The sequence below is a fragment of the Thamnophis elegans genome, chromosome 2, assembly GCF_009769535.1.
Source record: "Thamnophis elegans isolate rThaEle1 chromosome 2, rThaEle1.pri, whole genome shotgun sequence".
Taxonomy (NCBI): domain Eukaryota; kingdom Metazoa; phylum Chordata; class Lepidosauria; order Squamata; family Colubridae; genus Thamnophis; species Thamnophis elegans.
Window position 1 is genome coordinate 168,164,859 of NC_045542.1, and position 7,084 is coordinate 168,171,942.

Sequence of the window (7,084 nt, forward strand, 5' to 3'; positions counted from 1 at the left end):
ATTTACCAATCGCAGCACCGCTGCCACGCCCACGCGACGCCCAGCTCAACCTCCATCCCCGCCCTAAATCCGCTGATGCGCCACAGAAGACGACTCTGGAAGGTCATAGTCGGACGTTGCCCTCCACACCCAAAGAAATCCCGCCTCCTTAAAGTTCTCACCAGCCAGGCTCAGCATGGAGAGGACCTGGTTCCGCCTGGTGTGTGAACGCAGAATAACAGAGTAAACAGATTAACAGAGTTGGAAAGGACTTTATAGGTCATGTAATCCAACCCCAATCCCCCCCCCTCAAGTAGGAGACCCTACACCATTTCTTACATAGGGCAATCCAATCCCTTCTTCTTTTATTTTATTTTATTTTATTTGACATTTATAGGCCGCCCTTTTCCCTGAGGGGACTCAGGGCGGCTTACAATTTGTAGGAAGGGAGTGCAAGACAAAACACAAAAAGAAAATGTGAAGTATAATAAAATAAAACAATAAAACACAACATTCATTCAGCATTCGGGTGGGGCGAGATTAGGGTCTTATCCCCAGGCCTGACGGGATAGCCAGATCTTGAGGGCTTCTTGAAAGCTTCCAGTGGTGAAGCTCTTACAACTCCCGAAGGTAAACTGTTGCACTGGTTGATTGGTCTCACTGTCCGAAACCTTCTCCTCATTTCCAGGTTAAATCTCTCCGTGATCATTATTCATTATTCCTTATCTGGCCTTCCGGTGCCTTGGAAAATAGCTTGACTCCCCTCCTCTCTGTGGCAGCCCCTCAAATATTGGAACACTGTTATTGTCAGATCCCTAAAAGTAATACTGCCATTCAATTGGGAGGAGGGGAGCCTCAGAGTTAACTCTATAATTAATAGAGTTAAATAAATCATGATGGAGATTGTTATAGTATCAGACATTGAAGGTATTGGAAATTAAGCTAAGAATAGATTAAGTAATGTGGGAAGTTATCATCCAGCCCTCTCCCAGAAAAATGAAATATCCTGGAAAATATTGAAAAGGCAGAATATTTCTCTGGATATGAAAAGAAACATGTTTTAAAAGACAGAATAGTTGCCTGTAGCTTCCTGCCCATCCCCACTTTGTCAATGGGCCATTGAGAAGGCCAGATGAGTCCCTTTTACATAATAAAGACTTCTCCACTGCAGCTGCAGGGGGAAGGAATGTTGGAATTTTACTCAACTGACCACATGGCATCTGAGAACTCATCCATACCTGGATTCAAAACACAGCCTAGAGAGTAGCCCTGCATGGCCCCATGGGAGTCTGACAACCAATCAGAATACATTTCTTACACAGGAACAGGAAACAGAGAGGTGGGGCTGAACAGGTTATAAAAAGCCTCCTTCAGCCCTTCTCTTGTGATCTTGGTCTGAGGGGTAGTGAGATCTTACCCCTGTCATGGTCGGACCACTACCTACTGAGGCTTGACTTTTGGAGACCAAACCCCCACTGTAGGGAGGAGGAACCGATTAGGTGGTTCCACCCCAGGCAACTTCTGGACCCTTTGGGCTTTCAGACGGAGCTTGGAGTTATTCCTGATACCCTCGTCCGCAGTCCGGCAGAGACTCTAGTTGCTGCCTGGAACTCAGCAGCGACAGAGGCTCTTAACCGGATTGCGCCTTTACGGCCGATCCGAGGCAGTGGATCCAGGAGGGCCCCTTGGTTTATTGAGGAACTCCGGGAGATGAAGCGCCGAAAGAGACGCCTAGAGCAACGATGGAGATCCAGTAAGTCCGAGTCAGACCGAGCACTTTTAACATCCAGCATCAGAGCTTACATCCGGGCAATTAGGACAACAAAGAGAACATACATTGCCTCTCTGATTGCTTCCGCTGAGTCACGCCCAGCCGCCTTGTTCAGGATAACCCGTTCCTTCCTAAATAGGAGGGATACGAGCGATCCTTTGCAAGGCAGAGCTGAGGACTACGTCTAATTCCTCGCGGATAAAGTTGCTCGGTTTCGGGCGGACCTGGACTCCAATTCCGCAGAACCAGCTGAGGCACCAGGGGATAATCTGGTAGGACATCACTGGATTGATTTTCAAGCTGTTACCCCTGAGGACGTGGACAAGGCCATGGGAGCTGTAAGTGCCTCCACATGTGTACTGGACCCGTGCCCCTCTTGGCTGGTTGCTAACAGCAGGGAGGTGACACGGGGCTGGATCCAGGCGGTCGTTGCCGCCTCCCTTCGGGAGGGGATCTTTCCCCCCGCACTAAAGGCGGCGGTGGTGAGATCCCTCCTGAAGAAGCCATCTTTGGATCCAGCCATCCTAAACAACTATCGTCCAGTCTCCAACCTCCCCTTTGTGGGGAAGGTTGTTGAGAAGGTGATAGCCTTTCAGCTCCAGCGGTCCTTGGAGGAAACTGATTATCTAGATCCCTTCCAGTTGGGATTTAGGCCTGACTACAGCACGGAAACCGCTTTGGTCGCATTGACCGATGATCTCTGGAGATCCAGGGATGGAGGTCATACCTCCGTCCTAGTGCTCCTTGACCTCTCTGCGGCTTTCGATACCATCGACCATGGTATCCTTCTGCAACGACTGCAGGAGGTGGGGGTGGGAGGCACTGTCCTACGGTGGTTCTCGGACAGGTCGCAGTCGGTGTTGGTCGGAGGGCAGAGATCGACCCCTAGGCCCCTAACGTGTGGGGTACCGCAGGGTTCGGTCCTGTCCCCCCTCCTATTTAATATCTACATGAAACCGCTGGGTGAGATCATTCGACGGCACGGGATAAAATACCACCAATATGCGGACGATACGCAGCTGTATCTGTCCGCCCCGTGCCAACTCAATGAAGTGATTGACGTGATGTGCCAGGGCCTCGAGGCTGTTAGGGACTGGATGGGGGTTAACAAGCTTGTACTCAATCCAGATAAGACCGAGTGGCTGCTGTGCTTCCCTCCTATTAATTGGCCAAGTGTTCCATCTCTCAGGTTGGGGGGTCAAACAGTACGCCCCTCAGACAGGGTCCGCAACTTGGGAGTCCTCCTGGACCCACAGCTGACTTTTGAACACCACTTGTCGGCTGTGACCAGGGGGGCATTTGCCCAGGTTCGCCTGGTGCACCAGTTGCGTCCCTACCTGAACCAGGAGGCTCTCACAACAGTCACTCGCGCCCTTGTGACCTCCAGACTGAACTACTGCAACGTGCTCTACATGGGGCAGCCCTTGAAGAGTATTCGGCGACTTCAGCTTGTCCAGAATGCAGCCGCGCGAGCGATTGTGCGTGCACCTCGGTTCACCCACGTAACACCTATCCTCCGTGAGCTGCACTGGCTGCCTATTGGTCTCCGGATACACTTCAAGGCGCTAGTCGTCACTTATAAAGCCCTTCATGGTATTGGACCTGGGTACTTGAGAGACCGCCTTCTGCCAATTACCTCCACTAGACCAATTAGATCCCACAGACTAGGCCTCCTCCGAATTCCATCCGCCGGCCAGTGTTGACTGGCGACTACCCGGAGGAGAGCCTTCTCTGTGGCTGCTCCGACCCTTTGGAACGAACTCCCCGTGGAGATTCGTACCCTCACCACCCTCCAGGCCTTCCGCAAAGCCCTCAAAACCTGGCTGTTCCGACAGGCCTGGGGCTAAAGATTTGCTGCCCCTAGTTCGAATGGTATGACTGTTGTGCTTTTTAATTATGTATTGTTTTGTGTTGTTACTAAACTGTCTGTATCCCCCCTTCCCTTTTTGAGCTGTGAGCCGCCCTGAGTCCCCTTAGGGAAAAGGGCGGCATACAAATGAAAATAAACTAAACTAAACTAAACTAAACTAAACTAAACTAAACTAAAACTAAACTCTTCTTCTCCACCAACATTGAAGCACGTGATCACCTTTTCTGTTCAGGGCTCAAGCCATGTGGCCCTGTCCAAAAATAAACCATCTTTCCAAGCAGCCTCCATGTCTCCAGTGTCTTCTTCCCCACTTGGAGCCGAACCCAAAAGGACATTTCTTTCATCAGTAATGAATATGATTGTAAATTTTAATTGTTGGCACAAAATATTTCTACCCAGATGATACACTGTTTAATGGAAAATGGGCTGCTTATATTAAAATAAAAACAATTATTTAAAAAAAAGGTTGGTAAAGTTTTGGGACCAAGATGGGCTGCCTGTAGTTTAAGGTCAACCCTATCTATGTGGTGTGCTTATCCAGCCCTACATCAGTATTTTCATGCAAATAAAAAAAAATGCTCAGGTATGGCTGCTCGACCTGAAAATATATCTTTTATAACTGATTTGGCATTGATGATCGATATTCTATATGAAATTTCTCTTGTCAAATGCACTGCAAGCAAGACATACAGACTTCCTAAAGGCTGATAAACTTATGATAAGTCCAAATAAAGCATTGGAAATGAGTAAATTGAATACATGATTTATAATGATAAAAATGTACCCATGTATATCTGATGGATGATTTCTGACTTTATATATAATTGAAAGCGGTGATGCACCGATGTTTGTGACCAAACGGCATGCTACACACTTATGTAATTGATGGTATTTTTTATATTATTTGTATGTTTGTCTGTGTTTGTTTTTTAAAAAAAAAACTTAAAAAAAAGGTTCAATGGTGGAAGTGGCTACTTCCTTGGCTGTGGCTCAGAGCAAGACACGTGAGAGAGGGAGAGGGAATGTGGGATGCTGGGAAGTGCATACAGGAGGAAATGAGTTTCATTAAATTTCTCCTGGTCAGCAGCTCTCGATGGCCAACAATTCCGCCCTTTGTCCTAAAAAGAGGGGAGCACTAATACGTTTCTCATGGTTGATGCTGGTTATAATCCAGCCAGTTGGACCCTCTGGGCCTCCAGGAGGTCTTCAGCATGACTTCTTCTCTATCCCAGGCAGGAGCTGCTGCCCCCCAAAATTAACTGGCTGTCCTCTCTTTTTGCCGTCTATCAGACCACAGACCGCCTTTGTGACTTCAACTGAGTCGGAGAGCGAGCTCCGCGTAGAGAAGCGAAGAAAGTGGGAGGGGGGATCCGTTGGGGGGGGGCGGGGGGTGTAGCTCAAGCGGAGCTAGCTATTTGCGATGGGTCAGAAAACCACACAGCGCTGGGGGTAAAACCGGCTCTCCAGCTGCCAGGGAGGGAGCGAAAGGGAAACGCATCCGGTAAGAGCAGGGAGGGCTGTGTGTGTGAGCATAGCCGGCGCGTGACTCATCAGCTGCGAATTTAACAGCAAAAGTGGCCGAGAGGGGATTTCAGACCAGATTTCAGCTCTGCGCTAAATGGGCAGAGAAAGCAGCGGATGTTTTGGGCTGAAGTCTGATGGCCTCGGGGTGCGGGTGTAAAAGGCGCAGGAATACTATATAGAATAGAATAACCGAGTTGGAAGGGACCTTGGAGGTCTTCTAGTCCAACCCCCTGCTTAGTCAGGAAACAGACAAATGGCTATCCAACATCTTGTTAAAATCTTCCAGTATTGGAGCATTCACAACTTCTGGAGGCAAATTGTTCCACTGATTAATTGTTCTCGCTGTCAGGAAATTTCTCCTTATTTCTAGGCTGCTTCTCTCCTTTATTACTTTCTACCCTTTGCTTCTTGTCCTGCCCTCAGGTGCCTTGGAGAATAGCTTGATTCCCTCTTCTTTGTGGCAGCCTCTGAGATATTGGAACACTGGTATCATGTCTCCCTAGTCCTCCTTTTTATCAGAATAGACATACCTAGTTCCTGCAGCCGTTCTTCATATGTTTCAGCTTCCAGTCCCCTAATCCTCTTTGTTGCTGTTCTCTGCACTCTTTCTAGAGTCTCCACATCTTTTCTACATCGTGGCAACTGAAACTGGGTGCAGTATTCCAAGTGTGGCCTTACTAAGGCTTTATAAAGTATTAACACTTCACGTAGAGTGTTAATCAGAAGCAACTAATGACTGAAACCTTCCTTGTATTGTGTTTATGTCCCTCATTCGTAAATTGATAACAGAAGATGAAAAATAGAGGAAGCCAATTGAAACAAAGGAGACAATGGAGGGACTTTGAATATGGATATTCGGCGCTCGTTTTTACTTCCTTGCTCAGATATAAATAGGAATTGATTACAAATTAAAACACAAAAGTTCTTAAAAAAGGCCAAGGGAAGGACGAGAGAAGGGAGAGGTTTCTTGCTGGAAAAGGAATTTGAGATGGACAGTGAATGTGAGGAAAAGACCCAGGCAGGACACGTGTTCCCTCCCACACCTCCCGCTTTCAGCTGCCACCCACCCAGTCGCAAACCCTTCCAGAACCTCACCGCATCAGCTGACTGGCACCAGGGACCCCAGCCCAGCCCACAGGAATAAGAGGGGTGTCCAGTGCAGGAGAATCACCCTCCGACCACGCGCCCCTTCACACTTAGGACCGAAGACCCCACTTCGCAGCCAGAGATTGAAAGTGAAGCCTTCAAGCAGTGCCAGAAGAGCAGCAAACTCCACCTGAGTTCTGTGGAAGGTTTTTCCCATCCTACTGCACCCATCCTTGGCTGGGGTAGAAAGCCTATCCCGGTGGGATTTTACTCACTGGCAGTAACCCACTTGTCGGCAATTGGTTGGAGTTTGAGATCCCCCCCAAACTCTGCTGCAGGCTGGTCACCAGCTGGATAGGTTGCCCCCCCCCAGCCCTGATGTTGGGCCATCTGCACCCCGGGGTGAAGGGGAACTCCCATTGGTCCCATTCCAGAGCCCAGGTTGTGGGCTGACCCTCATTTCCCTGTATGGAAGGAGCAAGTATCTCCACTCCAGGGCACTATGAAGTCTTGACCTGCAAAGGTGAATGTTGGCTGGGCCAGAGTCCACCTGAGAGGCTCGGTGCTAAGGCAAGGGATCGCCCCACTTATGTTAAACTGTCTAAATTGATCTGGAAGGCCGGCCAGTGACTGACTGTGTGACAGTGGCGGGAATCCCCAATCTTTGGAGCGCAGGATTGGCATCTGCTTTGGCAGTCTCCATTCGTGGGCCAAGACTGATCTTGCACCCATCTATGGCTCCAACAGCATCTCCTTTGGGGGGGGGTGACTCCTGTGGCTTCCCTTTGCAGAGTCAGGTTCGGCTTCAAGGCTCGCTCAGGAGCTGGCTCTTTGCGCCGGGCTCCCAGCTGGCA